We start from the raw sequence: 9,113 nt of genomic DNA, 5'->3' as shown, positions 1-9,113 counted from the left end.
CAAGGATGTGTGCACCTGCTGACGAGTCCCTGGGAAACTACGTCCAATCTGAAGATGAGAAAAACAAAAACGGGGGAACAGAGGAGCACCCTAGGCATTCAACGCCCACGTCAGGACTAAGCTCTCCTAATGTGAGGCTCTCTCAGCCTCTTTCGCCCAAGGCCTGCTCTTGTGGAGGTGGCATCAACTGTGTAAGTTTTTCATCTTGCCCTTCTTTACTGCGACACCTACCCACAGTATCAGGGTATTAGACTTGGGAATCCATGAACCTCAGTTCAAATCCCAGCATCTCCTCTTATTAATGCTGAGGCTTCAGACTTGAGAAGCATCGTTTCTGTGCCCCAAATATTTGTGGCCCTCTCAGCTCAGAGCTCAGTTACTCCAGGTTCCCTTCCCTCCTGCCAGGCATCAAGCAGTCTCTGCTCTTGTCACATTCCAGGTCTGAGGGTTATCTCCGGTCACAGTTCTGGACCTGGGGTGACTCTTAATCCCTTCTCTCCTCAGGGTTCCCATCCCTTCTGCCCTCAATCCACAGAGGCATATGATCGGGTCCTGGCCCCAGACACAGGGTGGATATGAAAAGGACATTGTATCTGAGCCCAGAGCTCCATGGGTCGGATTTCTACCTCCCACAAACACTAATCAGGTCTGCAGAGTCACATGAGGTCCCGTGACCCCAGCCCAGATGGTCTTGTGTCTCCCTGCAGACTGGATGAAGCTGGGGGGCACAGTGCCTGACTCCCAGTTACACAGGCTCTATCTGCTCCCCAGGGGAATGGTCCCTGGGAAAGTTGGGAAGTACATGAATGCATGGATCAAATCTCCTTACCCCAGTCATGCATGCCATTTCAGAGACTCTTTATCCCCTGTTTACAGTCTCAGACAGTGTCCCCTTCTACTGTGGAGCTGAGCTGGTCTCTCTAGAGTATGCACAATACACTAAGTGGATTATATATGAGCAGCCTCATTTCATGCTGACAGTCTTGAGAGGTTGAGTGCTGTTTCTATCCCCATCCTGCAGACCGCAATGACCATGGATGGACAGAATGGGGCAGATGCTATTCTCCATGCCTAGGGACAGTGGCTCCTTCTTCTGTCACCGTGGCTTCCATGGTGTAGATGTTACAATCATTGCTCATTAAATAAGACTCAGAAATGTAGGTAAGTGGCCCAGGTCACCCAGACAGCAAATGACAGAAGCTAGTATTCCAAGCTGGCCATTCTGGCTCCTGGGACTCCTGACCATTCTGCCCCATAGTCCCTTGTGTTTCTTGAGGCAGCCTCTCTGTGTCACCTTAGCACACACCACTTGTATTACAAATCAATGGGTTGTGAGCCAGAAGGGCCCTGGCTCTGCCAGGGAGGTCCCACAAGTGCTGAAAGACAGACCGTGATGATTGATTTCCAGACTGAGCCTTTAAATGTCAGAGTGAACGTGACCACCTCAAACCCTGGGTCCATAAATAAAATGCGGAGGGAGAGGACATTCTAGTGTGTGAGATGAGGAGGAGGAAGAGGCAGCCAGAGCAGCGATGTGGGGTGCACATGTGCGGAATGTGTGGGCTTCCTGGGAAGCCCGTGGGGAGTGGGAGCAGGGTAAGAGCAGCACACTTGACCTTGAGCAGCTGTGAAGCCATTTATGGTATGACACTGGTCAGGGAGAGATGGGTGGTAACCTGATTTACTGTCTGTATTGATTGGTCCCTGTTCAAATCAGCTCATTAGATCAGACTGACTACTGAGCCCCACTCACCCACTCTCACAGCTCACACAGACCCAGTCCTGCATGGCTCTGTGAGCCTGCCCAGTCCAGTCATTATCTGTCCTAGGAGCTATGGGACAGACATACCCAGGACAGATAGAAAGCTCCTCCTATCACATAGTCTACAAGGAGATTGACAGGATAAGGGAGGATACAAAAAATAGATCTAAGGTGAGTTACAGATATATTGTGTGCAGTAAGGCCAGAAAATGAGGTCATAGGAGAGACTTATAGGGAGGGGGTAAGGGAAGGAAGCACAGGAGGGCTTCTCTGAGGACATGGCACTTCAGAAGCTTTCTCAGTAGTGGGGAAAAGGGAATAGTCTGTCTGAGATTTGAGGGGAGAGCTTCCAAGCCAGGGCACAGCAGAGACGAGGGCCCTGTGGTACGAATAGGCTTGGCCTCTTGGGCTGTAAGAAGGCTTATTTATATAGCACGGTAGAGGAGAAGAGATCTGATGGGCACCTCACCCTTATCCCACTTGGATGGCTGTCCTGTGTGAACAGCCTAAGTTGACTGGTCGGTCTTTTTTTTTTCCCCTATCCCTCTCACGACTCTAGACTCAGCTTTGGGCTGTGCTTCCTTGCCCCTACAGTCTGGGTAGAAGATTCCAGACTGTGTAACTTACCCAGCCTTGTCTTGGAAACAGTGTGGAGGATTAAGGCAAGACGCTGGAGGCTGGAGAAACTTTCTGATCTTTAGGAGTCATCCACACCACCTTTCTCCTCTAGCCCACCTCTAGCTCACCTCAACCCCAGACCACCTTGAGCCTGATCCACTCTGCCCTGGGCACATCTCTGGGCCTCCGCTCTAGCTGACCTAACATGAGGCAATGGCCTCATGTCTTCACTGAGGAAAATGCTCTCAAATGCTCAGTACAAAGGATTCCAGCTTGGTGACAACACTCCTGACCCCTGATCCTGGTTATACTTAAGGAATTCCTAAAGGTTTTGAGCCTGGATTCTAGAACCTGATGGAATGAACATCCAGTTAGTTTAGTTGGGGTTGTTGTTTGTTTTTTGAGGCATGGTCTTGTGTAGGCCAGGCTGGCCTCAAACCTATTATGTAGCTAAAGATGACTTGACCTCCTAATCCTCCTGTGGCCGTCTCCCAATTGTGGGGTTATTGATATTTGCCACCACACTTGACTTCGTTTGAAGTTTTGGGGAGTGGGGGCATTTCTTTGTTTTTTTTTTGGGGGGGAGTTTCTTTGTGGCTTTGGAGGCTGTCCTGGAACTAGCTCTTGTAGACCAGGCTGGTCTCGAACTCACAGAGATCTGCCTGCCTCTGTGCCTCCCCCCCCAGTGCTGGGATAAAGGCATGAGCCACCACTGCCCGGCTCTTTGTTTTTTATTTAAGACAGGGCCTCACTGTAACTCAGGGACATCTAGAATTCACTATGTATACTAGGTTGGCCCCAAACACATGACAATCTTCTTGCTCAGCCTCCTGAGTGCACTGGGATTATGGGAGTGAGCACCCATGCCTGACTTTTGGTTTGTTTGAATGTTCCACTGGCATTTTGAATTAATCAGGGTTCTTTAGAGTAACAGAACTTATAGAATGAATCTCTCTCTCTCTCTCTCTCTCTCTCTCTCTCTCTATATATATATATATATATATATATATATATATATATATATATATATATGGGATTGGTTAGAATGACTTACAGGCTCTGGTTCAGCTAATCCAACAATGGCTGCCTAAGAAGGGGAGTGAAGGGACCAGCTCCCCATTTTGACAACCATAACAGCCTAACACATGTTTGCCTGACCTTGCCTTGGTCACTAGGAGGTCAGATGCCTTCCTCATGGCAAGGAACCAATCGGAAGTTAGCTGGTGGTGCTATGCTTTACGGCTCTGGGTGTGCTTTATGGACAAGTGCACAGCAATGACATGCAGAGCAGAGCAACCGCCCTGGGAGGGCCTATAGGCCATAACAACCAGTTGACCAATCAACACAGGGCAAGTCCTCCAAGCGTGGAGGCACACCAATCCTGAGCCTGTGTGTACCCCTAGACATTCATTCCCCTTACGCTGCCCTATAAGATCTCTGTCCTATGGCTTCTCTGGGTCTTTTCCCAGCCATCCACCATGGTGGATGGATGAAAGGCCCAAGATAATGGGGTTAGCTGGTTAAACAACTGCAATAAAGCCTCTTGCTGTTTGGATCAAGCTTTTGCCTCCACCTGGTGATTGGGGTCCCTGCAGTCCTGGGCTGAGATCCTGGGGGCCTGAGCCTCCGGGTGTCTTTCAGGAGGTCCAAGAATCCAGTAAGTATCCAGTCCAAGAGCCTGGATGTCTTAGCTGGTCTTCAGTATAGAGTGGAATCTTGAAGAAGCAGGCTCCAATGCCTGTAAAAAACAGACTTGATATCAAGGTGAGAGCAAGCAAGCAAAAGGCAAGCTTCCTTCTTCCATGTGCTTATGTAGGCTTCCAGTAGAAGGCACAGCCGAGATTAGAGGTGTGTCTTCCTACCTCAAAGATCCAGATTAGAAGTGTATCTTCCTAATCCCCGCACTTGAGAGGCAGAGGTAGGCAGATCTCAGTGAATTCGAGGCCAGCCTGGTCTACTAAGTGAGTTCCAAGACAGCCAGAACTGTTACACAGAGAAACCCTGACTTGAAATACAAAAAAAAAAAAAAAAAAAAAAAAAAAAGTGTATTTTCCCACTTCAAATTAAGGAAAAATTCCTCCCAGATATGTCCCATTTTTGGGTTTTAGTTAATTTTAGATATAGTCAAGTTGACAACCAAAAATCACCACCACACATTGGTTTGGCCTTTTGTTTCTTCTTGTCTTGTACTGCAATCTGCCTAATACCCCCATATTCTCCCTCATATCCCAATGGCCTAGGAGAACAAGAATTCAAATGTGGCTTCTGCCATATCCGGCCCTGAGCTTTGACAAGGCATTTCACTTTTCAGGGTCATAGCTTCCTTTGATCCCTAAAACCAGGATTCCAAAGCTCAGGTTTATCTGGAAGGGATTCCAGGAAATCCTGATGTGGTGATTTGAATAAGAATGCCCATAGGATCAAATATTTGAGTGCTTAGGGAGTGGCACTATTTGAAAGGATTAGGAAATGTGGCCTTCTAGGAGTAGGCGTGGCCTTGTTTATCACTGGGGGTGGGCTTTGGGGTTTCAGATCCCAAGGCAGGTCCAGCGGCTCACTCTCTTCCTGTTGCCATCAGATATGATGTAGAACTCTCAGCTATCATGTCTGCCAGTGTGCCACCATGCTCACCACCATCAGGATAATGGACTAAACCTCTGAAACTAAGCAAACACCAACTAAATGCTCTTTGTTAAGAGCTGCCATCATTGTGGTGTCTCTCCAACAATAGAAGCGAAATGGAGAAAAGAGAGAACCCATACAGGTCTCCATAGCTGCAATGTGCCACACAGCAGCTTTGGGGGCAGCAGAAAGTGCTGTTTCTTGGCCTGGCTGAACACTACAGCACCTGGACATGTAAGGTCTGTACACACCCAAATCCAACCAAGGGTGAGAATTTAGTCGGTGGAGAGGTAGCCTGGCATCTGGATTCTTCTTACGTCTCTAGGGTGGTAGTGGTCTGTGTATGTTAGACCCCCGGAAAACTCAGGTATCCGGGGTCCCAGGCCACGACTGCGGTCACCCCAATCACCAGGCGGATTCGAGAGCTTGATGCAAACTGCAGGAGGCTTTATTGTAATTTAACAAGTTAACCCCATGTTAGCTTGGGTCTTTCACCCATCCGCCATGGCGGATGGCTTACAGATCTTTATAGGGCAGCGTAAGGGGAGTGTCTAGGGGTACGCACAGGTTCAGGATTGGTGTGCCTCCAGGCTTGGAGGGTTTGCCCTGTGTTGATTGGTCAACTGGTTGTTATGGCCCATAGGCCCACCCAGGGTGGTTGCTATGCTCTCTACGTCATTGCTGTGCACTTGTCCGTAAAGCACACCCAGAGTCGTAAAGCATAGTGCCACCAGCTAACTTCTGATTGGTTCCTTGTCACAAGGCAGGCATCTGACCTCTAAGTGACCAAGGCAAGTTTATGGCAAGCATGTGTTCGGCTGTTATGGCTGCAGAAAGGGGAGCTGGTCCCTTCATGTATTGGGGGGGGGGGTCCTCACAACCAGCCAAATGTGAGACTGCTGGTTTAGAACACAGAGATGTCCCATGCAGAGGTAACACCTTAGAGTGTTTATCCATAACTGGACCATCTTTGCGGCATTTCCAGCTGCCTCTTCTCTTCTTCCTCTTTTTCTTTCTTTCTCTTCCCCACACTCAGACAGGGTATCATGTAGCCCAGGCTGGCCACAAGTTTGCTATAAATCTGAGGAGGACTTTGATCCTCCTGTTTCTGCCTCCCAGAGTGCTAAGATTACAAGGGCACAACACCATACCCAGTTTATGCTGTTCTGGGGATCAAACCCAGGGCTTCAGACACAGGCAAACACTCTGCCAATTGAGCTATATTCCTGCCCTCTAATTGCTTCTGAGAGTGGTTCTAACATGTTCCCTCGACCTGAAATAACAACAAAAATTCCTCTCAAAGCTGGGCGTTGGTGGCACACACCTTTGATCCCAGCACTCGGGAGGCAGAGGCAGGCAGATCTCTGTGAGTTCGAGGCCAGCCTGTTCTACAGAGCTAGGATAGGCTCCAAAGCTACACAGAGAAACCTTGTCTCAAAAAATCAAAACAAACAAACAAACAAAAATATTTCCATCAAATTCACCAGTGCCTGCAGCTTTGGGTGTTATGAGGACACAATGAGAAGAACATTGGTGACCACCACGCCTTCCTTCCTTCCTTTTATTTTCCTTTTTGAGACAGGGTCTCACTATTTAGCTCTAGCTATCCTGGGACTCACTATGTAGACCAGGCTGGCCTTGAACTCACAGATATCTGCCTGCCTGTCTCTTCAGTGCTAAGTGAAAGGTTCAGGCATTATGCTGGCCTGCCCCTGTTACCTGGTGGAACAGGCAGTACCCTGGTCAGCCTAAGGCTCCATGGGAACTAAGTCTGCACGCAGGTGCAGAGGACCCCTTTAAAAGACAGGTCCCTGCCCATTTACGCTCTCTGTTTCCTCTCTCTGTTTCCCTGCTCTGTTTCCTCTCAGCTTCCTTTCTCTCTACTCTGTCTCCCACCTATGCTCTCGCTCTGTCTCTCTATGGCGACCGGCCATGGCGGTCAGCCATTTACCCCTGTTCCTCTTCTTAGTCTCCCCATTCTGCCGGGCCTTATAACAAACTTATAGTCAATATGTCTCATGTCTCAGCATTTCTCTTTTTTTTAAACAAAACAATAACACTAAGATCAAAGGCGTGGGCCCCTATGCACAGCTTACAGGTTTCTAAAACAGGGGAACCAGTTTGTAAATTTACATAAGGATTAGCATACAACAGGTACAGCACAAATGCTGGTTTTATGGTCTTTGAGATGGGTTACAGCTCTGTCTCATCAGCACCCAGATGCAGGCTTTGTGAATAGTGAAGGCCCAGTAAAACAGCAACTCTCTGAAGCAGCAATGCAGGAAGTGTGTGACTCAAAAGGGGCTGCCTGGATACAGCTCCTCAAAGTTGACATTCCCAAGACTGGGCAATGATACCTTCCCTGGTGATCTGGTATTTTTAACCTCAGCTACATACTGGAATCACCTGAGGATTCTAAAAGAAAACATGCATGCTTGGGTCCCATGGGTAAGGATTTCTGATTTCATTGGTCGGGGTAGTGCCTAGACACTTGGGGTTTGAAACAGCTCTCTAGGGATTTTAACACTGCAGACTTGGTGATTAATTAAGGATGCAGGGCCAGGCGGAGGGATGAGGAATGAGCAGGAACAAGGTCACATCTCCCCTCTCCTGTCCTCTTCTCTGCGGTGTCCCTTTGGCGTCAGAGGCAGCCTGGAGCTCAGGGTGGTGGGAATCTTGGGAATCCCCACCACCAAGTTCTTATTTAGGTGCCTTTTCACACATTCTGAAATGTGTATTGCCCCCACCCCCCAGACAGTTTGCATAGTCCTGGGGGGGTCACACTAGTTCATCCTTGGATCCCCACTGAGTGTCCTGAAACCTGGCCTCAGGTGAGACACAGGGCACAGAGATACTGAGGGGCCTCCCCAGCACAGGATGGAGCAGCCCTATGCCGGAGGGTCAGAATGGCAGTCTGTGTCCTTGAGTGCTCACAAGAGGTTCTCTGGAAAATCTTGCTTGAGATGAGTAGGGACAAAAATCATTGTCTGGGGCTTTGAGATAAGGTTTTGCTATGTTACCTAGGCTAACTTCATGCTCCCAGACTCACACAATCCTCCTGCCTCTAACTCTGGGGTAACAGAGACTGCCGGTGTGCACTGTTGCTCCTGCTAATATCCTATATAAATGAGGCTGCTGGGTACGGTGGTACACAACTTTAATTCCAACACACTCAGGAAGCAGAGGCAGGGGGAACTCTAGGGTTTTCTGCCAGCCTGGTCTACAAAGAGAGTTCCAAGATAGCCAGGGCTCCATAGAGAGAATTTGCCTTGAATAAACATACAAATGAATAAGGACTCTAAGTCATTGGGGTGAAAAGCATCTCAGACTTTTCTTGATGTTCCAGATAGAGCATAATTACATAATTAATAATGGAAATGATAGTTATGTGGGACTGAGTTAGCAATATGAAGGAAACCCTGGGTTTGAATCCCAGGAATGCCTGAATGGAGATTGGTTGTATACAATTGTAATCCCGACACTTGGGAGGGAGAGTCCAGGGAACAAAAATTCTAGGTCACCCTTGTAAGAACAAAACACCTGGATGACCCTAACCCCGCCCCCTAACAAGCGGGTACTCACTCACCCGCCATGCCTTTCGACCTTTGCCCTACTGCGCATATGCAATCTTCCCTTTAAAAGGTCCTGCCCCACACCCCTCTTCCCTTTTCTCTCGGCTTCCCTAGGGTTGGCTGACTGCCCATCCCCCCTTTCCCCCCTCTCTGATAAATAAACTCCACGTGGGTTGATTATTCGTTGTTCCTTTCCTTATTAGCAGCTGCAGCTTAAACAAAAGAACAACATTTGGCGCCTAACCAGTCTCACTGGCCCCCAAACGGGACATTAGACCCCGAGGTTTTACGGGACTTATCTAACTTCTGTCAGCAAACCGGAAAATGGAAGGAGTTACCTTATGTACAGGCTTTTTTCTATCTATCTGCTAAACACTCTCTCTCTCCCTCCTCATCCCCAATTCTTCTGGCTATGGAATCTAAGCCTGAATTAAATCTTATAGACTTGGATCCAGCTGATGAACCTCCACCGGTTCGCCTTCACCCTTCAGCTGCGCCTTCTAAAGCTTCTACTAAGATCCTTGAACCTTCCCTCTCTT

This window comes from Cricetulus griseus, chromosome 7 (genome assembly GCF_003668045.3).
Source record: "Cricetulus griseus strain 17A/GY chromosome 7, alternate assembly CriGri-PICRH-1.0, whole genome shotgun sequence".
Lineage (NCBI taxonomy): Eukaryota > Metazoa > Chordata > Mammalia > Rodentia > Cricetidae > Cricetulus > Cricetulus griseus.
This window is presented reverse-complemented; position numbering follows the sequence as displayed.